Source organism: Mustela erminea, chromosome 2, assembly GCF_009829155.1.
Source record: "Mustela erminea isolate mMusErm1 chromosome 2, mMusErm1.Pri, whole genome shotgun sequence".
NCBI lineage: Eukaryota > Metazoa > Chordata > Mammalia > Carnivora > Mustelidae > Mustela > Mustela erminea.
Genome location: NC_045615.1, coordinates 45039582 through 45067123, shown reverse-complemented (window position 1 = coordinate 45067123; position 27542 = coordinate 45039582). Strand labels below are relative to the sequence as shown.

The window sequence follows — 27542 nt, the reverse complement described above, 5'->3', positions numbered from 1 at the left end:
CCCCCAATGTATCATTACATTATAGAATAATTCTACATTGTATATCCATGATGAGAAGGCTGGGTAATTCAGAGAATATTAAATTGAATTTAGTTCCCTCCAGAGGGATCTCAAAATATATACTAGATCTCAGAAAGTTAACTATCCAAAAATGGCTAAATTCTAAGGCTTCTGGAGTTTTCTGTGGTAAACTCGTAAGCTTCACTTTTTGGAAAGTCCACAAATGTAGACCTCCTTAATTGTCTCATTGCTTGTTTATTGACCAGCAGCCAGAATTACCTATTAGCTAGTCGCGCCTCCGGGGAAAGAGTGACACTTCAGATGATAGTGGTTCCCTTCTGTCTACCCCACTGCCATTCTGGGCTACTCCCCTTCTGCTCTGAGAGCCTCCATAGCTCAGTGATTTGAAATCTTGGAAATGTCCATTTAAGGCAGATGAGTTTAAAGAAGATAAACTTCATATGAAAAAATTTTTAAAAAGGCTTGTCAGAATATTTTTAAATAAGTAGAAATGAAGGGAAAGAGTGGTTAAAATGAATAATTAATGATAGAAGTAGATTATAGGTAAAATCCTAATTCAAAATTATGTGTTTTCCAGGTCAGATCCACCAAACTGTGATGAGGTCCGTGAGCCTTTCTTGAGTCAGTTTAAAGTGCCTGGAGCTGCTCTGTCTTGGTCCTCCTGATTGGCTCTATACTGGTTCTATACTTCCAGTCGAAGATGAATTAACCTATCCCTCCCCCTCAGTCAAGAGCATTCTGCACATTCCGCAATATTACAGCCTATCTTTCTTTATCCAACATGAACAACAAAACATAAAACCACCCATGACAAGATACAAAAAAGGACAAAGATAAACTAAGCTTCAAAATAAAATAACAACAACGACCATTAGATTCCTGAGAACAAAACAAAACAAAACCAAATCCTAGTAGCTTCAAATATCAACAGCCACAAAACAGTACAGCAAAGAAGCTAAGGTACTTTAAAGAGCGTGTTTTCTCTCAGAAAAGAGGCAAGGAGTGGGGAAAGGTCAAAGGACCACGGAATACTTGTGCCCCAAGCAAACAAACCCTGAAGGAGATTTCAGTGAGTAAAAAACAGTACCTTATAAGTAACTGGTCTTGTCTACTCACAGCTGTTTCCAGTGCCGACTCTTGTTTAACTGTCTACTGCGTTCAGTTTAAAGTTAATTCTGTTGGCAAAAAAGTACAGAGCTTGTCTGGAAAATGCTGTTTGGACATAAACCATTCCTTTCAAAGCTGTAGTAGCTATATTTAAGTTTTCTTGTAGAGAGGGATATAAACCTTTCCTGTAGCTAATTTTCTTCCTCCTCCCGCCCCTCAGACTTAGTCAGTGTCCTCCTATCCCATATATTGAAGAAAGAGACAGAGAGGGGAGGAAGAAAAAAAAAAAAAAAAGAACCAGGAAATATACCTTAAATAATGTAGTAGTTGAGCATTTGGAAAAAGAGGGAAAAAAAAAAAAAAAGAATAAGAACCATAGAAAGAGTATCAGGATCTTAAATATAATTTAGCCCAATGCCCTCATTTTTTAGATCAGGAAACTGACACTCAGAGAAAATATGACTTGTACAAGATCATTCACATAGCTAATTAATGCTGCAGCTAAGAATAGTTACCAGGTTTCACAACTTCCAATTCAATGCTCTTGCTACTACTCTAGTATACCCAAAGGAAATGGTTTACCTTGAATAATACCCACAGGAGTTGGCAGGGAACAGTAACACAACTACAATGTGAGAACCATCTGTTCTCAGAGAGAACATCTCATTCCACTTTCAAATCCTCAATACTGTAAGTTTCTCTATAATGTCCAATTTCTTGAAGATTTAGGAAACACCTTACTGTTTGTTGATTTTGCATAATATTTTTATGTCTCAGGATGCTGACATACTTTAGTCCTTATAGAGGGCTATAAGGGATGATGCTATGACAGGTGTTACTCTTTAATATTTCTTTTTTAAGAAAAGATTTTATTTACTTATTTACTTGAGAGAGAGTGAGAAAGAGAGAGTACAAGTGCGGGGCGGGGAGGGAGACAGGAGAGAGGGAGAAATAGACTCCACACTGAACAGGGAGCCTGGGGCTTAATCCCAGAACCCTGGGATCCTGACCTGAGCTGATTACAGTCACTTAACTGACTGAGCCACCCAGGCGCCCCTCATATTTCTACCCAGTATCAGTGGTATTGAACTAGAAACACATTACTATCACCACAGATCCCTACTTCCAGTTTGTCGATATTTTTTTAACCATACGTGCAAGTTTATTCTTATTATTATTAATTACATATTTTGTTAAATAAGAGAAGCAGCACAATAATTTTTACTCGATATCTTTCACATAACATTTCCTACTTATATATAAAGAAACTATTTTTCTCTAACTGAAGGAATGATATTCTTATTATAATATATTTTTAAGTTTTCCTCTCTATAATGTATTGATTGATTCATTTATTCATTCATGTCCTTATTTAGCAAATATTAATTGAACATTAATATAGTTTCCTTCCCTTGTGGAATATGGTGACAAGCAATAACTTTTATAGATAAGTGTATAGTTGTCAAATAAAATCTAAGGGCTTACTTAGGAAGTAAGGCCAATTTTCCATAACTATCTTTTTATCCATTCTCATATTATAAGCATGTGCCCCAAATTTATTTACATTCTCTCCATTGAGTTGCCCACTCTCAACAACAACTATCCTCCATCCTAGGGTCAGATACGTCAAAATATGAAATGGCCCAGGTGGAAATTGCTCTGGGCACTATTCATCTTTCTGTTGGATCTGACTCCCTAAACTACTAAAATCTAAATTACAAACTACAATTTAAAGACACAATTTGGCAAATGCTCAGACCACCCCAAACCCATTTTAAATTGTGACACACTGTTTAGTGCAGAAATTCAGTTTTTTTTATATTGCCCATCTACTTTTAAAATGATATCATATCTACTCTGGCCCTGGTCTTTGGAAGAAAATAGTGCAATGTGATTAAATAGTTATAAAAGTATATTTTTAAAGTGATATGTGGTTTTTGAAACGTGTTTTCCAAAATGTTGAGTAATTAATAGGTACTGTATCAATTTTCCAACAATGACAAATAAGCAGCCGATTCAAAATACGTAATAGTTGAGAAATAAATCTTGTAAACCATACTTTATACTTTTTTACACAATGGCAGGATCCTCATCTCCTTCCAATCTCAATTAATTTTGTCTGACTGAACTCTGTGCAAATATAAGTCCCAAAGACATCAACATCTACATTTATATATAGCACTGATACCTCAAGTCTGATTAAAATTTGACACTCTGATACATATGACTGGGGTTTACTAAAAGTATCCCCTCTTTCTCTTTTACTTCTTAAACTTTACTTTTAATTTAAACATTTTGCCTTTTGTCTGTGAGAAGGAACAGGAAGGAAATCTTAATAAGCCTTGAAAGAGAAGTAGGCTGTGAGGAGAGAGACACAGAGATTTAGATGGAATGAGTCAGGATGATTCAGGGCTCTGGACTGGACTCAGGAAGGAAGGTGTAAAGAGGAGTCACATACAAGCAGGTTGTTTGGAACAGAAGTGGGCTGAGCCACAGACAACAGATTATAGGTATTAAATGCAAGAACCAAAGTCTCTCAAAATAGGTTCAGCAAAGAGGGAACTAGCAATTTTGGTGACCAGTGCCAGCAACAGGAAATTGGTCCTTGAACGGACTTTGTAATTCATGACACGGTTTGTTTCTCCCCATTGGAAGAGAAGCATGTGCTGTCAATATGAGAATTCGAACACAATCTAAAATAACACAGTGACATACAAACATTTAAAAAAAAATTGTTCCTCTATTTTTAGGTCCCTTGGACATACTCCAGGTTGCCCTACTCTGGGCATGCTCTGGATCTGAGAATCCTAGCATAGTTTAGTGGGGACTAGTTACTGTGTTATGAAGCCTGGATATGTGGAGTTGAATTTCACTGATGGGAGAGGTACTTACAGCAGAGGTGAAATCCGGGGCAGACTATATTAACACAGGCAAGACAGTGGAGTTCTCTTGACTCTGAGATCTCCTCTTAGTTTTCAGGTTTACAGTAACACTAGATGTCAGAGGCAGGCCCCTGGCCAGTGTGGCCTCCGCCATTAAAAGATGGCGCCTGGCTAGTTGCCAGGTTAGGATTGCCTCGTGAGACTAAGCGGAACGCCCAAAGAGGAAGTAAACAGCATTGGTTGCTAGCGAAGTTGTTCGTTTAGGTGCACAGCCTGATTCGCTCCCTCCTGTACCCTGCTCGCTGATTGGTCATGTAAACGTATATAAGTGTGTAGACTTGCGGAAATAAGGAGAGAGAAGATGCATCTGAACTGGGGCTTCTTGTCATCCTTGCGGGTCGAGGGCGATAACTAGAGGAAGACTTTTCCTAAGGAATCCCAGAGAACTCTTTTGTGATAGCAGCTACTGGATTATAATATTCTGTGCTCGGGAGGAGATATCACACGTGGACATTTTTAATAGTCTCAGGGAACCACACACATAAAAACCTTAAGCACCAACTCTCTTCAGTTCAAGCTCACGCTTACTTTGTTGCCTGTCTCCTCTCAAAAGCCGTTCTCCTCCAGGGCCCATTATACTGTCGGATAGCTACCCATAATTCTGCCGCTTCACACCTTCCAGTGGTTTCCCATCACCCCATTCCATGGCTTCTAATGGTTTCCTATTATTCTCTTGCTTTACCCCTGCAATGGTTTCCCACTGTTTGCAGAGTAAGTCCAAATGCCTGACGATGGCTTCTGAGGCCTCACGTAATTTCACCCCTGTTTATCTTTCCTGTTCCCTAACCTGTTGTTCCTGTTGTTCCATCTGATTAGGATGTTGCCCCTTGATCTTTGAGGGACTACCATTTAATGAGACTGCAAGGGGTGCCTGGGGTGCCTGGGTGGCTCAGTGGGTTAAGCTGCTGCCTTCGGCTCAGGTGGTGATCTCGGGGTCCTGGGATCGAGTCCCGCATTGGGCTCTCTGCTCGGCAGGGAGCCTGCTTCCTCCTCTCTCTCTCTCTGCCTGCCTCTCTGCCTACTTGTGATCTCTCTCTGTCAAATAAGTAAATAAAAATATTAAAAAAAAAGACTCATTTCAAATGCTTCTCCCCGAGAAAAAAGATTTCCTGATCACTCTAGCTGATCATCTCCCCCGTCCCTTACATACGCACACTCTCTGCCCCGTTTTTCTATTTTAATTGTTCTTCATAGCACTTACCACTCTCTGAAATTATCTTGGGTGCCTTTTGTATTTATTCATTCAATTCGTCAGTTTAATTATGTTTACAGTATCTCTTTGAGAATGAGTTTTATAAATCAGAAATATGTTGGAAGTTATAGATAAGATCAAAAACATAATATTTAGGCTTTTTAAACCACATTATCACCAGTATTCATAGCAGTGTCTCCTATGTCGGTATTTGACCAATATTTCTTGAGTGAATGAATTATATTTGTTGCCTGGGTTACTACTCTTTGGTCAACAAACGTCTAACAGAAGTCCACGAGCATGAAGGCAAGGACTAATCTACTTCTGCAATTGACTGAACTCTTCAAGTCTCCCTGAGGCTCAAGCAGCTAGGCATTCGCAGGAAATAAGGAAAGAGCCCCTGCTGGGCTCTAGGAGGCTGCATCTAGGCATGGTGCCTCGAAACCCTTCAATTTTGTTAACACAAAGTCCAGCATATATCCTTGAGCTGCTAGGAGGTCCTAAGAGCTTCCGGACATCTCCTCTGTTTCCTGAACTCTATAGTCGTGGCCCTTATTGGAATAGCAGATATCCTAAAGCTAATTCTATCCTTTCCAGGTGGTTTCAAGAAACTGCTCTCAGTTGCCAACTCTTCAGAAGCAGGAGCTAAATCCTTGCATTCGCAGCATATGTTTTCTAAATGAAAAGAGGGACAGACTAAATAATTTTAGAGAAGTGAGCTCACAGATAATTTAATCTTCCATCTCGGTTCTCCTCCACACTGACTCAGAGCTCTCCAGCGAGCTGTAAATTAGATTTCCTCTCCCGTCTCAGGTCCTACTGCTTCCTAATGACCTGTTCTCGTGAGTCAGCCTCTCTGGGTCCTGTGGCTCAGGCACATTGTGGGATAGATAATATGACTGCCTTAGTAGACTCCAGGTCCCACGGTATCAGGAAGGTGGCTGGTGTGATGGCGGCCACAAAAAGTTGTTTGTTTGGAAAAAAATGACACCCCCCCCGCCCCCGCATACCACTGCAGCTGCCCTACCTCCTCCCCAGGACACACCTAGGTAGAAGAAAACTCTTGTCTGAACACTACTGCAGCTTGATAGCAAATAACATCATTTAAAACCATTTTTGAAAGAAATGTCCTTTTCCTATGGTACTGATTGCATGTTAATCTAAATTCATAGATGGCATTTGGTGAGTCAGTGAATCCAAGCTACACATATTTAGTGATTGCCTTCCATGGACAAGGCTCCGTGTCAGGTAGTGAGGTTTGTGTAATTATTCCTTTTTTTCTCTAGGAAAAGAAGGTAAAATTTCTTCTTTCCTCCCCCTTTTCTTTCTTTCTTTCCTTCCTTCAATTTACTGAAAGCCAGATTTATTGAGTCCAAATAACATGCTGTGTTTGGGTATAAAGAAAAAGACAAAATTCAATGTCAGGAGGCTAACCCTTTGGAAGTGAGAGAAATTTACGGACTATTGGTGGAGATAAGCACAGCATTACCAGAAAGCACATCAAAGCAGTGTGGAATCAAGATGGGAAGTGAGCAAAGAAGGCTTTTTTGAGAGGATGAAACCTACGTACATTCTGAATGCAGGAGAGGGAGAGGATTAACATTCCAGGAAGGAGATAGGGCACACTTGGGTCACTTCAAGAATTTCTATAGAGCTGGAATGTGGAATGAAAGACATAGACTAATAGATAAAATATGCAGAAGGAAATATAGGCAAAAGGCTCAGGAATTTGTTTTTTATCCTGAAGGCAATGGGGGAGCTACTGAAAATTTTTAAACAGTGGATACTTTGTTTTAATAATGCTAAGTAGAGAAAGAATTTAGGGAGAGGTGACTTGAAGGACTAGACTACTTAGGACGTTGTTTCTTTATTCAAGTAAGACATTGTGATGGTCTGCAATTAGGCAGTAGGGACAGAGAGACCCAAAAGAGAGGCACCAAAGGATAATTTACATTTTCTCACAGGTAGGAAGAAGTGAGTAAGCCCAAATCACTTCCAAAACCGCTATAAAATCATTAGAGAAAAGTGTATCCAGTATTAGAACTGCATGAAAACTCTAGTGAGGTCGTATATAAGTAAGTTCTCCCCATTCACAGATGAGGAAATGGAAGGCTCAAACTTGAGTGATAGCAACATTTGATCTCATGTCCATCTGACGACAAAACCCATATTCTCTACACTAAATTGCCTGGCCCTTTGAGGAGATCATACATTTTCGACACTTCTTAAACTCAGACTTTAAGAAGTTGTTTGGAATATAATTTGGCAGTACCTTAAGAGGTTCCCATGCAAGACCATTCAGGTTTTCCAGGTATGAGCATGTTCTAATTTGAGATCCAACACACAAACAATTGGATTTGTGCTGTTTCTATGGAACAACACATTTAGCGACCCTAAAGCACAAATCCTCATCAAATTCCTTTTGATAATTTAATTATTTTTAAGCCTGGAGGATTTATTCACACTCTATACGAGGATGGCCAGGTGAAACCAAAATGGAAATGGAGTTGACAGATACTCTAGTTCAATCAAGTCAAATACTGAGTTTTGAGTAGAATGGTGTTTGAAAGATAAATCAGTTTCAATGAATCTTGGAAGGCAGAAGGTACAGTTCTTAAGACACTGGAAACAGGAAGGGGCAGAGGTAGCTCAAGCAGGAGAAAATGCTGAAATTTGCCTTAAAGTTGGAGAAGAAAAGCTCCTTCTCTAGCATATTTTACATAGACTGTGGGTAGGATAACTATACGATTTAGTACCCAAACCTTGAATCTTGATGGTAAAAGGAGACACTAATATTAATTACAACAGGATAGCAGATAATCATCAGGACTCTTACAGGCAAACATGGATGTACATCACCTTACCTAGACGCTGACATTAAACCTGATCTTCAGGTGATGGTAATATCAAGAATGAGGTCATAGGTTTTAAAGTGAGGCAAGACAAGCAAAGTCAAGAATTCTTACACAACTTGGACAAGGTGTTTGATAGATATACAATGGCCAAATCAACTGAACTATTTGAGATATATTAATTAATTTAGTTCCATAGTTTATTAGAAAATGATACATAAAGATGAAAAATAACTCTTCATTATAAGATAGTCACAGATAACAGGTATATAGTGTTTAGTCTCCTATATAATGTATTCACATAAATATTTTCCATAAAATATAAATATGTTGGTATTCATGGGTGCTCCTACCTATTTTGGTTATTTAAAAATAAGTACAGACTTTATTTTTTGATCAGGGAGTCAATATTAAGAAGCACCAAACTGAATCAAATCTCAGTGTACTCTCCCACCAATTCCTGAATTCTTTCCAGAGTTGAGGACATTCTTCCTTATATGGCAAGATTCCTTCGTAGGCTAGATAAAGGGAAGGATAGGCATAGCATGGGAAACAAACATTCCCAGGGAGAGACAGGAGATACCAGGCAAAATTAATTAGGATTCCAACCTTAGTTCTGTCATCAACTAGCTGTGTGACCTTGGACAGAACACTTGACTCTACCCAGCCCTGGGTTTCTCCCATATAAAATGAGAGGATTTAGAAAGATTACCTTGGAAATTCTTTCAGATATAAAATTCGGCTATTCTCTGAGATAATTATCTCCCATATGTTTTAAATTTGCTTAATGTTTACTTATCTGTAAGGTCTGGGAAGATATCTGTTGCATCATAAAGAAATTAAAACAGCCGGTTATTGATGAAACAACTGTGATGGTAACAATAATAATTTTTTTAAGACTCCCAAGAATATAAACATAGGCAGTGGGGAGATGTTTCATTTTTTAATGTATAATAGGAGGACTATTAAAATTTTCTTAGGAGAAAAGTCATCAGATATAAAATGCCAAACCACATTGTGCTTAATAATTTTTAAGTATTCAGCTAATTTGGGGTCCCAAAACACACAAAGGATCAAGCTTTCTAAATTTATACAAAAAAGGATTTCTTCTGGAAGTGTAATGTGACTGTCATTTTTCATGAGGAAAGAATGAATACACATTTACTATATAAGACTGTTAGAAATGAATACAGGAGTTGCCTCTCTGTTCTATAATCTTTGACAAGTCCCTAGGTACACAAGCATGGTTCAGAAAATAATGAAAACAAATTGCCCATCAATCTTCTGCTTTTGGACCTCAAACTTTAATGTAACCAAATATAAGGAAACCAGACAAAATTTTTTCCTTATATTATTTTTATGATTTTTCAATTCATAAAGTAATACCCTTCTTTATTTATAAAAAGCCACATGCAATAAAAAAAGTATGTAACATAAAATTTAAGATTCTAGCCACTCAATCCTCTCTAATACTATTCTTTTTTTTTTTTTTTTTTTTTTAGATTTTATTTATTTATTTGACAGAGAGAGAGAGAGAACACAAGCAGGGGGAGCCACAATCAGAAGAAGAGAGAAAAGCAGACTCCCCACTGAGCAGGGAGCCCAACATGGGACTCCATCCCAGGACCCCGGGATCATGACCTGAGCCAAAGGCAGACACTTAACAAACTGAGCCTCTAATACTATTCTTATGGATTAATTACTATCAACCATTCACTCTGCATCCATTCAGATGATCTCTCTCTTCACATACATGTATGTTTGCACACATACTTACACATGGACATCCACAAATCTGATCTTGAAAAAAGAATGTTATCTTCCTTTACTCTAATACTTGGCAGTTATTAAATTTGTTCATCTTTAGGCAAGCAAGCAAGTATAATAATAAATGTGTCTTCTTTTCCTGTCATAAAATCTCTCTCTTCCATCCTTAAGCCCTTGGACTTCTCTGTACAATTTATCAGGTGGCTAAGAAAAATAAGTGCAATATCTTATTGGCAGTCAAGATGCTTAGCAAGATGAGCATCTAATAAATGTTTACTGATTTGAATGAACGGATGAAGCACACCAAGTACCATAATGGCACCAATGTGGGAGAAGCTGCCAGGAAATAACCACGTGTGAATTGACATTCCTAGTATCCATTCCTCTTTGTATCAGGTGTCAAGAATTGCTACCTTTGGGGCACCTGGGTGGCTCAGTGGGTTAAAGCCTCTGCCTTCGGCTCAGGTCGTGAAACCAGGGTCCTGGGATTGAGCCCTGCATCAGGATCTCTGCTCAGCGGGGAGCCTGCTTCCTCCTCTCTCTCTGCCTGCCTCTCTGCCTACTGGTGATCTCTGTCTATCAAATAAATAAATAAAATCTTTAAAAAATAATAAACTTCATTTGATATTGGCAAGTAGATGAAATTTTGAGATATAAGAACAGATCAGATTGCCAGAAGAGAGAGTGTAGTTAGAAAAGATGAACAAAGACTGGAATCCGTCTTCTCCAGTGAAATTTTAGGGAGACTGCTGTGTGTGTGCATAGTTTATAGATATATGAATGAAGCATATATGCATTAGGATATGCTGTTCAGTGAAAAACTTGGGAGATGACTGTTTTCATTCAGATGAATACACAAACAGAAATAATTGTGTAAAGACAGAAGTACTATAATGAAGGCACAAGACACCATTATGTTTTTATAACTTTGTATTTTGGCATGATTTCAAACTTACAGATGATAAGAATACCACAAACAAAACTCATATGCCCTCTATGTAAATTTACCAATCTCAATCTATCAATCTATGTATAAGCACATTATTTTTTTCTGAATCACTAAGAGTAAGTTGGAGGCAATGTATATCTTTATCAGCACACAATGTTTACTTCCCCAAAGCAAGGATATTGTCTTATATAGCTTCAGCTTAATTCTCAAAATTATGAAATTTAACATTGATACATTATTATTATTAAGAATTTATTTATTTGACAGAGAAAGATCACAAGTAGGCAGAGAGGCAGGCAGAGAGAGAGAGGAGGAAGCAGGCTCTCTGCCAAGCAGAGAGCCCGATGTGGGTGGGGCTTGGTCCCAGGACCCCGAGATCATGACCCGAGCCGAAGGCAGTGGCTTAACCCACTGAGCCAATCAGGTGCCCGATACATTATTATTAATCTAACCAACCCACAGTCCATATTCAGATTTATACGTCCCCACTAATGTCCTTTATGGCTATTATTTCTCCATTTCAGGATTGAATCCATAGTCACACACTGTACTTCATGTCATTTTTCTATACTCTCCTTTAACCTGGAACATTTCCTCAACCTTTCTTTGTCTTTATTGATCTTGAAATTTTTTAGGAATACAAATAAATTATTTTTATAATGTGTCTCAGTTCCGATTTGCCTAATCTCTCCTCATGACTAGATTTGAGTTGTGTATTTTTAGCAGAAATACCAAAGAAGTAATGTTGTATCACACCTTCTCACTGTATCATATCTGGGGACATATGATGTCAGATTGCCCTGATATTAATAAAGATAACTCTGGTCTATTTTTTTTTTTATCATACTCTCCTCCAGTACTGTTAGCATCCATACAATGTTCTAAGTTTTTCATTCCTTCTATTTTATTAGTTGGCATTCTATTGTAAGAAAGAGCTTTGCCTATCACACCCATTTATTCATTTAAATTAATAAGTAATCTATGGATTTTAATTTATTAAATTGGTTTATTAAATTGGTTGACTATTTATTATGTAGTTTAATACTCAAGTTATTTCAAATTTGGCCAATGAGAACCTTTCAGGCTGGCTCCTCTGTCCTTTGGCTATGTCACTGTCATTCTTTGAATACTTCTTATTTCCAGTGCAACAAGCCGTGCCAGCCTTTGCTATACTTTCCCTATCTCAGACTTAAATCTGTCTTTCTACTTGATTCATTTTAATGGAGCATGGTGAGAAACCAAGTGCTGAATATTCATGCCACTGCTTCCAGACCCTCTTACCAGGCAGGGCTAGGAAAAAAAAATTTTTTAAATATGCACACACACATACACACAGATGCTATCTTTTACTTATTTATTTATTTAATCCTATGTTTGGAGCCTTTACTATTTTTGGATTCTCAGGTTAAAACATATAGGAGATTCTCATTATTGTTCCTCCCATTCCCCCTCTTACCTTCTCTTACATTTTTATTATATATTAATACAAAATAATAAGAATAAAGTTATATCTGCTTTTTCTATAACCTTATCTTTACCAGCTGTTTAATCTTAGTCTTATAGTTAAACTAATACAATGTCACTGTGAGAATTTTATCACACATTCCCATTCTTGGGAATGGGAATTATTTATTTATTTATTTATTTTTATTTTTGGTTTCACTAAGTTCACATTTAAACAATTTTTTTGAGAAGGCATAGGCAATGTATAATTGAGAATATCCTCTTATTGCCACTTACTTGGATACATTTTCCTATCCTCACAACTTCCAGTGTCTTCTGGCACTTAAAATTGCTGTGAAGAAGTCCGAGATACACCTGCTTTGTTTTGTTTTCCCTTCTATGTAACTTAATTTTATCATCTTCAGGCCAGCAGAATTTTTCCTTTTCCCTTGATGCTAGATAACAAACATATGACCAAGTATCCTATGGTTTGTTTGTTTGTTTGTTTTAAGATTTTATTTATTTATTTGAGAGAGAGAGAACACAAGCAGGAGGAAGAGAGAGAAGCAGGCTTCCTGATGAGCAGGAAGCCTGACATGGGGGATTGATCCCAGACCCTGGGATCATGACCCGAGCCAAAGGGTGATGCTTAACTGTCTGAGCCACCCAAGCATCCCCAGGTATGCTAGATTTTATGTCAATTTTATGTGCCCATTTAATCTGCAGATTCAGGTACTCCTTTTATTCTATTTCTTTCTTCCATTATGTCTTTAAATATTTTTCGTAGTCCATTCATTGGGTATTTTTTTTTTTTTTTTTTTTTGCCTTTCAGGGTTTTCGATTATCTCCTTATTTGTCATCTTTTCACTGATTATTTTAATTTCCTGTCTCTCTTCTGCTTTCACCTCAATTTCAAGCACTTCTTTCCTTCATACCAGAGATCTCATCTACAGTTCTCTTGCTATCTTTCTTGATTCTAAGTTTTTTATTCTAACTTATTTAGACTTATAAAGGTCTTTTTAAGTTCTCAGTTTGCCTCCTCAACTCAGAAGCATTTTTTTGAGTTGTTTACTATTCTGTCTTAGATTTCATCTATGGAATTCATGGCTTCTTTTGGTAATGCATTTTCTTTTACAGCATTGGGTACTTATGGAGGGCTTTAAATTTTACCTTGTCTTTATTCTATTGTTAATTTTTTTCAATCTTTATTTGGCATGCTATTCCATTGGTTTGCATCTTTCTTTTTTTGTTTTTAATTATTTTATTTTCTATTGTTATGATTTTACTATAGCATGTTATCTTTGTGGGTTGTCATGCCAATTCATTTCACTTTGCTCAGAGTTAACACAGCAGCCAGAGCAAAACAGTCTTGCTTCTCCCAGACTGTGAGGGTGAATCGCTTTGACACACTCCCCACCTGGTAAGAACACTGTTTATCTTTCCTTCAGAACAAAGACGATTCTTCAGGAGTTGGTACATTTCTTTGGCTGTACTCTCAGAGTGTCTTAAGATTTTCAAGTTTAGAGCAATTCTTCTCCTCAACAGCTACCTCCAAAGGCCACATTATAAACAAATGTTAAAAATGTAAGCAGCATAGCATTACATATACAAACATGCACTGTGCTCTCCAGTACACACAGCAGAGAAGCATTTGCCAGACAAAAACAATGATAACAGAATTTAACTCCTACCAAGAATGTCATAGTTTGGAAAGAGCCTCTTTTTCTCTCTGTAATCATATTTGGCATTTGCTTAAAAAATCAGCTAGAAATAATTTACCACTGCACTGAATAAAATATAATGCTGAAATCTGAAAACACTTTTTTTCCTCCCTTCTTGAGTAACTTGCTCCTCTATGGTGATTTATATGCCAAAAAGCAGTTATCATTTTTCTTCTCCCCCGCACCAGTTTACTCAGGTTGGTTTTGTTATCGCGGTTGTTGAGATGCTCTGTTCAAGTCTCTAGTGCTTTTGGTGTGTACAGATAAGCCTCCTCCCTCTTCCACAGGAATGCCGGACACTGTGCTATGGTCTCAGCACACGTAATAAAGGGGATGAAGCGTGTGCGTGTGCGTGTGTGTGTATGTGTGTGTATCATGGCTACATAATACAGATATAACAAACACACACACACACACACACACACACACACACATTCTTAAAAAACCATATACCTATATGGAAATGGACAGTTGGAAGCAGTGTAACCTGAAGAAACATTTAAATTAATTCAAAAATCAGAACATTAAAGTATTATTACCTGGAGACTTGGTTGAGGAAGGCTAAAAACACCATTTAAAACTACTAACTCACATTAAAATTGTGAGAAAGTCTCTGTTTGATTTGAGAAACTGAAAAAGGCAAGTGGACTCCCTGTAGTTTGCTTCCCATAAGTTAGAGCTAATGAATGACACTCATGATTTCTTAAGCACTTGGCTTAAGTGGAGAATTTTTTATTTCTTTTTAGTTAGGCTTTCATCCTGGGAGATCCTTCTGTTTTTCACACACTGTGTTTCTTTGTTTGTGGTCCTTGGTTACGCAGAAACAAGTGCACGTTCTGCTAGGAGACCCAGAACCTTAGCTTTGCTGTCCTCCCCAGGCTTAACAACACACAGGATTGCGTGGGGATCTACTTCCAAGTACAGGTCCTGATTCCGGCCGGCCCTGGGGTCGGGGTGAGGACCTGGGAAGTTGATTTTCTAACAAGTTCCCAGTTGAGCTGGTGGTCTGAGGGTTACCCTTGGAGCAGCAAGGACATGCACACTACTAATTTTGAAAGAAGAGTTCATTTTAAGGACCTAGAGGTACTGCAGTGGCCAAGGAGTAAGGAGTTCTTTCTCTTCTCTGTTAAATCGCATCCCAGACCTTGATGCAAGTACAATAAATTCCAAACTTGTCTTCCAGTATTTTTATTATTCTTTCATTTCTTATCTTCTTTTTTTCCTTTCTTGCTCCCTCCCTCCCTTCTTTCCTTTCTTCCCTCCTCCCATCATCCCTCTCTCTCTCTCTCTTTTTTTGGTCTCCATGATCTGCTCTGATTCCCAGCCCCCACGTCTTTCTCCACTTCCTTCTATATATTAAAGGATAGCTGAATCACAATATCCAGGATTAGGAAATGAGGATGTTATTATGATGAATCTTCCCTTCAGGGCTTTAAGTATTTTGAATCTGCATTACCATTGTTGGTGTTATGTTAGGCTGAAAACAGATTGCAAAGTACAGCAATCTAATTCAATAGTAGAGTGCAGCAAATCAACAGCTTTAATGTTTGTGCAAACTATAATCTGTAATTCATAAAAATAGGAAAAAAAACACAAATTTATGGTGGCAAACAAACAAACAAAATTCCATAGTATTTGGTGTGAATTTATTTCTACTATGTTCTTGACTTTTCATTACCAAGGACCGTGCCGTACATGAGATTTCATGTTTTTTAAGAGTGGCCACTGATTTAAAAAAAAAAGGGGGGGGTACTTTTCTGTCTAAAAAAGCAGGTCTCTGTCTTTGAAACCTAAACCTGGATAAGTTTTCATGACGGATTTTCAATTTTTATGATGAACAACCATATCCATTCTTATGACCTATCCCCACTACCACTTATAGTTATTTTTTAAATTTTTGTCCCTCTGAAACTGCAAATACATAGTAATATTTTTACTTAATTATATTTTTTAAATATACCAGAAGCTTCCTCATAAAAAGAAAAAGCAGATTTGCACAATTCCTTACTTAAACTACTATTGTGGTCAGAGAGCTAAGGAAATATAGAAACACTTCTATGTGAGAATTTTGTTGACTCCTTTTTATACTTGAACCTTAGTAAATCTTTAACCCATTTTTCTTCTAGTACTTATTTGCTTAAACACTAATTACTCATTCTGAATCCATAAATAGCACTTATGTGCTCTGAACTTAGTCCACAAATTAATCAAAACAAAAACTTTATAATTCCACTCCCAAATTCACAAGCATGTTCTAATACTCCACTTGCCACACAATCCCATTATACATCAAACACAGAATTATCCTCAATTCAGTCTCACCGAATTAGGTTGAAAAGCACCAGTTTTAAGCAATAGCTACTTTTCACTAAACTCTTCTTTTTCTAGAATGTGTAAGATATTTACCTTAAAAATTAACTTTCATTTAAACATTAGCCCAGGGAATTACAACCTAAGGTTCAATTCCTATGTGAAGTCATTTCTTAAAAGGCTAAACAAACATTTCATTTGTATTGCATGAAAGCAGATACAGATTAAACATTCAAAGGTAATCAGATATTTCGGCCAAGAGGCAAAAATCTCTAGGTCTTCCCTATGATACCACAGGTCTTTCACACGACAACAAATAAGTGTACCTCGTTTATTTAAACATAAACACAAGTAGAAGTAATAAAAGCTTCCTGAATTGGAAACTACTAATGAGGCTCTCTATAATGAGCGATCCTTCCGAAATAGAGTAACAGAAAAGGGGATGGACTCTTGCCACACCGAAATTGCTAATATCAAACGCCTTAATCTTTGTGAGCATTCAGAAAGTGTTCTCTCAAACAGCTTTTTGTTCATAGAAACAGAAAATGTCCTTGGTTTCTCCTCTCTGTTAGATGCTGGTACAAAACGATTACTTTGGTGGCTGGAGAAAAGGAGAGGGATGTCCCTCTTGTTTCTGTAAACAGCTCGACACTAACAAAATCTCAGATCTTGCTTCTCAATCAATACCCAGCTCCATGGTTAAAAAGAGTTGCATCACACCACCATTTCCGTCTGGTTAATGATATCAATAAAGGTTATCTCTCCCCAGAATGAAAAGGTCACCAATCAAATTGCAGTGACTCCATCACATTATTATTGCTTGGGAATGTGTCTCATTGATTGTTTAAGTATCCCTGCCTAGAATCTCCTCCCTTTTGATGGCTTGAGTATTGCAGGGGAGAATAACAATAAAATGTTGCTTCCTGAGAGCCCTTGCCCTACGGTAGTTAGAGAAGCAGATCTGTTTAGCATATCTCTTCATGAAAATACATCTAAAATAAAGTATGAGGAGGTACAAATTTTAAAAAGGCTGGAGAAAAAGAAAATTCGGTGTAGAGATTTTTTGGCGGTTTAAGAAAAAAAAAGTGTCAATAAAATTTTCAGGAAACCATCATCGTTATTAGTCAACTCCATGGCAACTCCATGGCTTTCTGCATGACATACGATGCTGAATTCTATACTTAAAAAAAAAAAAAAATTGTAAATCTATTTCCTCATGGGTCTTAAAATTTATTAGAAGAGATAGAAAATAATGATATATGCTCTGATACAAAAAATGTAGGATGCTGACTTTTGGCTTTTACATACAATGTTAATGTAGATATCAATCCTGTTCATCTCTGCTTTGGCATTTTGTAAAGACCTTTAGTGTGGAAGACTCTCGCTTTCTCATGCCTGGTAAGAAAGCTCAAGTTTGTGATTGCTTAGATGGTAATTTATTCATGTACCATAGACTCCTACCTATTTTTCCTGTCAGCGGTATTTTAGGACAGGAAAAGAAAAGTACTGAACACACACTTTCACTTTAAAGAAATAAAGGAACAGGGGCGCCTGGGTGGCTCAGTGGGTTAAGCCGCTGCCTTCGGCTCAGGTCATGATCCCAGGGTCCTAGGATCGAGTCCCGCGTCGGGCTCTCTGCTCAGCAGGGAGCCTGCTTCCTCCTCTCTCTCTCTCTCTCTCTCTGCCTACTTGTGATCTCTCTCTGTCAAATAAATAAATAAAATCTTTAAAAAAAAAAAAAAAGAAAAGAAATAAAGGAACAAACCAAGAGTAAATGACTGACTAATCCTGGATCCTCCCTCTGCCCCTTGAAGACTCTGGGCTCCTCTCTGTTCTTTGCTTGGTAGTTAGATACAGGCCTCTCATCAGAGCCTGTTCCTCAGTTCCCATGCCCTGCCCGGTGGTGGTGGTCAGTAGACACGGCTTAAGGGGCTCAGTTATTCCTGCAGCCCTTGGATGGATTTAAAGGCTTTTCTGTAAGTGGCCAAACTAATAGGTTTTATCACCTGGAAAGTACAAGAAACAGCTGTTTATGTAAGTGCCCCAGGCACCACAGTTAATCATTCTTGCAAATAATATTACAAGGGATGTAATTCTGGTTTGAGGCATGTGGTGTTTTTCCTAACATCAGAAAATAATGGCCTGACCCCACAGCAGAATGTCAGTGATTTAACACAAACGAGTACTATACTGCAGACTTTTCAGAGCTATAAGTACACCAAATCATGCTCCTTGGAATACTGGCTTCCTCAAACTATAAAATCCCAGAATCAAACAGTGGTTATATATTCCAAATAATGATATAATGTCTGCAAGATTAAAAATCGACACTTCAAAAATTTTTACCTATTTTTTTTTAAAGATTTTATTTATTGAGAAAGAGAATGAGAACTGAGAGATAGCACTTGAGTGCGGGGAGGGGAGAGGGAGAAGCAGACTCCCTGCTGAGCAGGGGCCAGCCCTGACCCAGCCCCCCATGCAGGGCACCATTCTGGGACTGTGGAATCATGATGTGAGCCAAAGACAAGACGCTTAACTGACTAAACCACCCAGGCACAACCAAAAATATTTTATTTTAGATATGAGTAGGAAAATCAGTCATCTGGTTTTGAATTTACTGATCTTCACAGTGACAATGATTAAACCAATGATACGAAGTCAATCTCCGTTCTAGGCACATAGGAATACTTTGCCCAAGTGGAAAAGGTAATCTCTTCCCTCTCCTTTGATGGGCCCGCTGTTGGCAGAGCTTCTGGCTCTAAAGGAAGCAGGGAAGCCCACGTGGTAAATTGTAGGCTTTGGGGTCAGACAGAGCTAGACCGATCCCAGCTCATTTAGTCGCGGGTTGCATGACACTTGGCATTTTGTTTTCACCTTTTGGCTCCCCTCACTTTTCTACTTTGTAAAATAGACATAATAATCTACCCCACAGATTTGTTTGCAGGAATAATCCAGATAAAATATGCAAAATACTTAAGCATTGTTATCTTTACAAAAACCAGAGCTTGATTAATCATAATATTTGTTAGTGTATGTTAATCAAGCTTGGTACAGAGAAAGTTGAGAAAAGTGGAAGGCTGGCAGCAAGGCATCGTATTTTCTCTTCCAGATGTTTCTTTTGACCACCTTCTGTTCTTTCCTTCTTTCTCTCATAGAAAGAGTACCATGATGTTCTGGACAGGACACAAATGCCTAGAGTCAAATATGATGCATAGACATAACCGCATATGATAGTTTTTATATAAAAATAGGCTCAAATTTCATAATGACATTGACACTGCTCCATATCGTAACTTGATATTTGACACTATTTTGAGCAAATCATCCTTTCTTAAATGGTGATCCCTATTCACCCATAACCAGATGACATTTCAAATGGGAAACTGAGCTAAACAGAATACTGAAAGATGTGTCTACCAATGGGGTATATTTATACTCACTAGCAACACAATTTTACCATGGCCACTGGCCAGTTGGCTCTGTTCTTGCAAAGACAATATAAAGGCTCTGAGACATAAACAGGAACTCTGGGGAAGAAACAAAATAGCACTGTTGATCATAATACAGCCGTTACTATGGACTCAGTCTTTCCTCTTGCTACAAACACCTTAAATTCATTTGACGGGTCACTGAATGTTAACGCTCTTCGGAGAAAAAGAAGAGCCAGCATCCGGCAGGTTCAAATCTCGGCAAAGTCAGAGTGAGAGGCCACCCCTGCTGCCTGTTTTTGTGGGTGTCTTCTGCTTCTGACACTATCACCTTCATTTCTTCTCACAGAGAGAACTCATGCCATCTTCGTAAGGCATATTTTTTGCCTGATCTGATACTCTTACCCATTTCTCATACCATATGCATTCTTTGTGTGACCCATGCTTGGGGACCACATTGTTTTTCTCTTCCTTTGAAAATATCTGCTGTCAGTCTACTCAGGTTTCCAATTTTAATTTCCACTGGTTTTCTTTTAAACTCCCTTCTCTCAGTTTCATGCGTCCCCTTCTTTTGATGGCAACTTCCAGCTTGGAGGAACAGAGAAGAGAATTCCCTCATATAAACAAAGGGTAATGAAGATGGCTCCCTCCCAGGGTGGATGCGGGTGATTGCTGACGAGGTTGGTGTTGGGCTGATGAGATTGAAGAGGAGGACATTCTCAGCTACTCAGCAGTGTCACTACCTGGTGAGACTAAAGAAATATCATCGAGAGGCTTAAAGAATTACCTCCAGGACTACCTTAGCAGCGCTGATAAGATTTGGGTGCATATTTCTTAAACTTTGGCCAAAGCATGGAATAACAAGAGAATCAGATTAAAAGGAATTCCAGCTCTCTCTGCGCTGTCTGTGATCTGAAGCACTATTCCAGGAGATAATTTCAGCTTCCACACCATCATGAAAGAATGAGAATTTCTCCCTCCAAAAGTAATCAGACTAATGTTTTCCTCATTACCATGTCTTCATTTTTCCTGTTGACAGTGCAATGCCTACAGAGATCTCATTACCATTGTTTTCATTTTTGTTTTAAATTATTGATAAGCCGCAGTCATACCAATCCATGACTGAAACCAGGCAGAGTCAGGGAGCTGAGAAATATTTTTCAGAGAGCAACTGGAACATAAGATATGCATCTGTCAAAACCAGAAAGCAGAAAATGTACATAAGACATCGTCGGGCTGTTCAATTTTGGGAACTACTTGGGGCAAGTCAGATCTCTTCGGAGTACAATTTGTAAGACTCCCTAATGCGATGGGTCTTGAACTCTTCTAAGCTCCGTCCTTCTTGGCTCCGGGACCTTCTGTTCTTCCTGCATCTCATTACGAGAGCAATTATCGTCCAAACAATATCATATGGCAATGATTTAATTGGCTTCAAATCTTGCTCCAAAGGTAAGTGTCACAGGCATTTGGTCCTATTCCCTGTTTTTCCTGTTTGGAAGCAGATTACTCAAATAGCAAAACGGAAATGTCATTCCTGTTGCCATATGGAGAGCTCAATGCTACAGTTAAAGAAAAACTCAAAGAGAAAATTCCAAGTCTCTTAGAACTGCCTGTAAGACCCCATTACAATATAAAAGAAAAGTTCTTTTATATGTATGAAACATTTACTAGTAAGAAGTAGAAAACCAAAATTCGTAAGTTGGTCAGTCATAAAATATTTTCAAAACTTTGATATATAATGCCACAGAGATCTCAGGTTAATTAGCTCATCGTGAGTACAGGATACTTTTCCCTCAGTATTACAGAATATTAAACTAAAGCAATCCTGAATCACTTAAATTTGACTTGATTTCAGTTATCCCAAGGTTTAAATTCATTTATTGTTATTTGGGATTAAAATCTGAAGTCTCCTCATTGAAATAAACTTATGATAATTAATTTAACAAATAAATTGAATTAAACATGTTAGCATATAATCAGTAAACCCATTTTTTTTTTCCCCCAGAAGAAATGAAGAAGAAAACTTTCTTTTCCTTCAGCTAAATGAAGCCCAGGCCCACAGCTATCTGTAATACTTTGGAATTCTCATTTTCCTCTTGGCTTTACCTCTTTGTTGTCTCTATGTGCTGAGCCTTCACAATGGAAGTGGACTGTCTTTGGCCACATCCCAACTGATCCATGATGGTAACACACAGTTTTGAAGACAAAGCTCCTTCCTCATTCCAAGAATTGAGAAAGCACATTTTAGAAGTTTCCTGTTAGTAACCAACTTCTTCCCTCCGTCTCATTTATCCCTTCCTCCCACTGTCACTGCCAGTGTCCCACTGCCCACAGATTTGCTTCCTTCAATCTGGACAATCTCATCCCCTTCCTAACATGCCTTTGCCTTGTCTTTCCCCAGGCACTGCAGATAGAGAAAGTGTCCTCAACTACACTTCTGTTCGTGGCAGATACCTGCCCAAATGACAACAGAATTAACGTCAAATTTCTTAATGTCTTGCATCAAACCTGTTACAAGCTGGGTTCGACCTCTATACCGGTATCACAGCCATCAGCAGTCTCTCTTTGTTGGCCAAGTAGGTATTGGTCAGTTATTCTGCTCCTTTCTTCTAGAGTGTTATTTGCAGTTCTTTGTTTGTAAAAATCCTACCTTTATTTTGAGAACCTGCCCAAATGCCATTGTCTCCATCAAATCTTCCCTGAGTACTTTCTCCCCCTTGTTCCCATTCCCCCAACATTTGGTTATATCTTTTCTCCATAGTCCTTCTTAAATTCTTCCTCCTAAAATGTTAGTATATAATTATGAACTGACCCTGTGCGATTGTAATGCAAAGTGTCCCCAGATGACACAGAGAAAAATTGAGATTGGGATCAACATTTTCCCAATAATATTCAGGTTAAAAGCAAGCTGGTATGTTCTCTTTATCCTCATTGAACAGCTGACAGTGAAATTTGGGGACTGATGTGCAGTTTCTTCTGTTAATTGTGAACTAAGTGGTATAGTTCAGGCCATCCCTTGGGATATCTCGAGAGGAGCTTGCTAACAATAAAAAGGATAGTAAGTGTTTATATCCAAGCCTCACTAGCAAAATTATAGCAACTTCTGTACCCTAATCCCCTCCTTTTCTTAGAAGGGTCCTGGGGTGGCTCATGCATCATGTTCCCTGATAGCCCTTAATGTTCTTCTCTTCCTCAGACTGGTCTCTGCACTTCACGCTCACTGCGGTGCCGATGACTGAAATCACCCTTCCCTTTTGTCTTCCACTTGTCCTTGCCACCTTCAGCAATGTTGTTCCTCCTCATGACATCACATACAATCACTCCCCTCATCCACCTGCTCAGTTCCCTCCCTCCCTCCCTCGCATGTGCCACATGCCCTGAGATCCTCAGCTCCCCAATCACAGCACAGAACTGCCAAACAAGATGTTGACGACCTTGCCCAAATGTCCTCAGAGGACTGCACTGGAGGGGAGTACGAGTGATCCGTCCTTCCTGAAGCACACCGCCCAACTGGAGCAGGGGACTTGGGCTCTTTATCCGCTGTTGGGGAATACCTTCACACCTGGCATCCATGTCTCCACGTCACCCCAGGTTACTAGAGAGCCCTAGTCATTGTCCTTTAGGTCTCACTGCTGGACTTGGGTCCTCCTCCCTCAACATCCACTCATCTGTGGCTTGATTCTCAACATGGACACAGAATAGGCCCCTTGAGGGACCCACGTTCTCCTGTCCCCAGGTTCGTAGAGGATGATGTCTTGGAGCTGATAGACTTGTGCATTATAATAGGCTGGTTATGTTTTTCTTTTACTGAAGGTTTTGTGAAACAATCACACTCATACGAATACGTGACTGGTGAGATACTATTTTTTAACAGAAGTAACAATGAATTCATTTTAAAAAAAATGGTTAGGATTTTTTTTTTTTTCAAAGCATGGAAAAAATGCAGCAAATGCCTCAAGAATTGGTTCCGCTGACCCCTTGCTGCCCTCTAGTGAGTGTCTGGCATATCCCCCTAGGGTTCCAATCAGGATGAAGGTAAACCTGAAGGAGAGAGGTAGCCCCACCCAAATGTGCTTCGGGGATCCTACTCCAGGCTCAGAAAGGTCATCTGGCCTCCAGAGAAGAGCTGGATTCCAGGAACCTTGTGCTCCTCTGCTCAGAAGACAAACAAACAAGAAAACACACAAAAATAACCTTGGAGCCAAGTTAAGATTACTCAAGGCCCCAGTAATATCCTGAAATGAACTTATTTCTGCATCATCACTATGGACTTAGGGCCAGTTCAACTACTGAGGGATTCCTTCTATCCCACTCTTAATTCAAACCCCTTGGCCACCAAAGTGTCTGGGAACCAGACTGCAATTCAGTAGGCAGGTAGTAAGTCCTGGAGGTCAGCAAAATACAGCCAGCTGTGGAAAATAAACTGCCCTGCAAGATCAAGCAAGCAAATGAACAGAAGGTGGCCAAGGGGCTGGCACTGTCTTAGGTATGATTGATGAGAATCTTTCTCTCCAAACACTGTGAAGACATCCTGGACTCTAACGCTATTGAAGTCACGGAAAAGTTGTAAGTCACCGAAGAAAGAGAAGATGCTAAGAAAAGAGCTTGTTCCATACCTAGAAATATTCGTACAAGCCCCTCCGCCTTCATTTTTACTGCAAAACTCTGATTCTTCTAATTTTTGGAAATGAGGAACTAGGCTCCGTGAGTCCTTTTCCAATGAATAAAGTGAATACTAGTTACTAATACCCAAAATTGGATTTAAAAAGTCTTGAAATTTCAACATTGTGAAGTCAGGCATAAAATTTTAAAGTTTTTTTTTTTTTAATGTTCAGTTAGCCAGCATATAGTACACCATTAGTTTTTGATGTAGTGTGCAACGATAAAGATTCTTTAGTTGTATATAATACCACATGCCCTCCTTAATACCCATCACCTGGTTAAAGTTTTAATTTTAGAAGGTAAGTTAGGTATGGATCATAATGTTCAATTCCTAAAAATACATCTTTTTCAATTAAACATATAGAATAGCTTAAAAACTTGTAATTATTTTGTATAGGACTTTTAGTTTAATCATTTCATTCATTAACTTACTAAGAAATAACTCCAGGGGTATGGATATATAGTATCATCTGTTGGGTACTGTCATCTCAAACAGCATGCATGCCTTAGTGTCTTAGCGTCTGCTTAAAGGGGCTATGAACAGTGCTCCCCTCAGTGCTAACCAGTCATAACTGACAGACAATAATGGAAGCTTCCCAGAGCACTGGGTGCCCCGTACTATCGGTCAGCAGCTGAAGTAGTGATGACACATGAAGGAATATATTCACTTTCCCATTAAACTAAGGAAGAAAACATACTACTCAATCATTGAAGAATTCATGGTTGTGAAACCAACATGTTGGTGTTATTATTTCATTTGCTGAAACGTTCAATACCACACAAGCTTTGGCATGTCTACATTCTAATGTCTGACATCAGCTACACTTAGAAATGTATTGCACTGAGATAAGGAATGACCGTCTACTGCACAACTTTCACCCACTAAGTTTAAAGGCTCTTAAACCAGGTAAGCAAGTAAGTTAGCATAAAGGGAGTATTGCCTCCATAAGTAAGCTGAGATGGTAAACCAGAAAGAAGAAATGTTTTATTTTATTATTCTTTTTTTAAAGGATTTTAAATGGTTTCCATTTAGATCATAAAGTCATTAAGATGTCAAAAAATGATATGCTTCAAATACCTATCTTTTGTTCAGTTTCTCATTCCTTTTGATGCTATTAGTTTGAAATAAGTCTGTACCATTATTTCTTACACTAGTGCAACTTAGAACCATGATCTATATTCACCTTTTTTCTTTAAATATTTTATTTATTTATTTGACAGAGAGAGAGAGTGCACACAACACAAGGATGGGGAATGGCAGGCAGAGGGAGAGAGAGAAGCAAACTCCCTGCTCAGCAGGGAGCCTGAGGTTGGACTGGATCCTAGGACCCGGGGTCATGACCTGAGCCGAAGGCAGATGCCCACCTGACTGAGCCACCCAGGTGCCCCTTATTTTATGATTCTAAGAAAAATGCAAAACAATCTCACAGAAAACTGCAGTGGGAGAATCACCTCTTAGTGTTTTTCTGCCCAAATTTATGTCACACTTTCCTTTATTCATTTGTTCAGGACCTGTATAGTGTTCATGACTCAAATACAGAGTCTTTGTCTTCAAAAGGCATATGGAACTTAAAACAGAAGCAATCCACATCAAGGCCTTGCAACTGAATAGTGTTTTGTAACTATAAACCCCCTTCATGGGAAGTACATAGAACAGGAATAACCACCTCAATTTCACAGACTTGTGAACAGAGGAACAAAAAATTAAGTGACTTGCTCAGTGTCACATGATTCAAAAATGTTTGAACCAGGCCTAAATTCAGTTCTTCTACTCTAAGTTCAGGGCCCTTTCTAGTATTTCTGGCTGCTTTCAGTAGTTAGCAGATTTTAAAGCCTTTTACTAATTTTTCTTTCTCATCCTTCTAAATTCTCAAGAGGCAAACCTAGACATTACTTGCTCACAAGAACTAAAAAGTCAATGTCCACCCAACTATGAAGTATTAAATTTGTTATTAATTAACAGAATTTAGAGAGGGACATTTAAAATTGACCTATATAATTATGTGTGTGTGTGTATATATACACACACATATACATATATATATATATGCATATATATATATGCATATATATATATATATATATATATATATATATATATATATATATATCCTTAGAGGACTTTTTCAATCTGAGCCTTTCTAGAGAATATGATGAGACTTTAAGTACCACTAAAGTTGTTCTGATAAGGCTAATACATAAGGAAAATCTGATGTTTAAGATTGATGGAAGTTATAATTCAAAAGTTAAAATTAAGTGGAAGACATTGCTTAATAAGAAAGATATTGTGAAATAAGCATATTTCTAGGAAAACTATTGCTTGTTCAGAAGAATGACTGCTGATCTAAAATAAGCCAGAAAAGGGAACATTTCTCTTTTCAAAACCAATTTAAAAGACAAGTACTTGAGGAAGCCATCAGTTAGTACATAAAGGGGTATGTGTGAGACCCACAATTTGCTCTATTGAAATGTTGGCTTTCAAATATTATTCCAAAATGTACTGACTCAAAGGCTAGGATGACATCCTGACATTAAGAGAAAGGTTTCTTAGCTCTCTTTCCTTGCTTCAGAAAAGGCAGGTCTTACAACAATTTGGTTTGTGCATGAGGCCCCATGAAATGACTACCTTACTACCTGCGAACTATAAGCATATATTTAAGCCCGGCTAACAATACCTCGTTCAAGTCCTGTGGAAAATAGAGACCTTTGTAATGGTACCAAGCCTCCTATGACCATAAACCAGAAAAAAAAAAAAAAAAAAAAAGAAAAGAAAAGAAAAGAAAAAGAAAAATAGGAAAACAAAACAAAAGCCTACAACTATCAGAATATGTTCCTACAATTAGAGCATCTCTATTCGACTCAAATCTGTGTTTTTCATTCATATAACAAATAACCCACAAAGATGGGGCTTGATAGGTGCTGTGTCCTTGAGAAAAAAAAACAACAAAACACAACAGTGTCCTTCATTTTATAAAGGGCTTTCTAGTCAGTTTAAGAATAGCTCCAAAAAGACACAGTCTTTGTCCTCTGTACCAGTGACAAGGACATGTCAGAATATACCTTATCTGTTCATTCTCTCATCCACTTATACCCACTTTTCCTAAATCAAGCATCTACCAAATAACTGCAAAAGTTCAGTCCCTAATTC

The 27542-nt window shown here is 38.2% G+C and overlaps 1 protein-coding gene across 5 annotated transcripts in view; it reads right to left on the bottom strand.

Moving 5' to 3' along the window:
- ARHGAP24 (Rho GTPase activating protein 24) overlaps positions 1-27542 on the bottom strand; it is a 509415-nt gene that overhangs the window by 221011 nt on the left and 260862 nt on the right. The window contains exon 2 of one of the 5 annotated variants that reach the window (XM_032332779.1): positions 1109-1196. The exons of the other annotated variants lie outside the window; for them this stretch is intronic. The gene's annotated coding sequence lies outside the window, so the exon portion shown is untranslated. The remainder of the gene's footprint in view (positions 1-1108; positions 1197-27542) is intronic. 5 annotated transcript variants of the gene reach the window in all.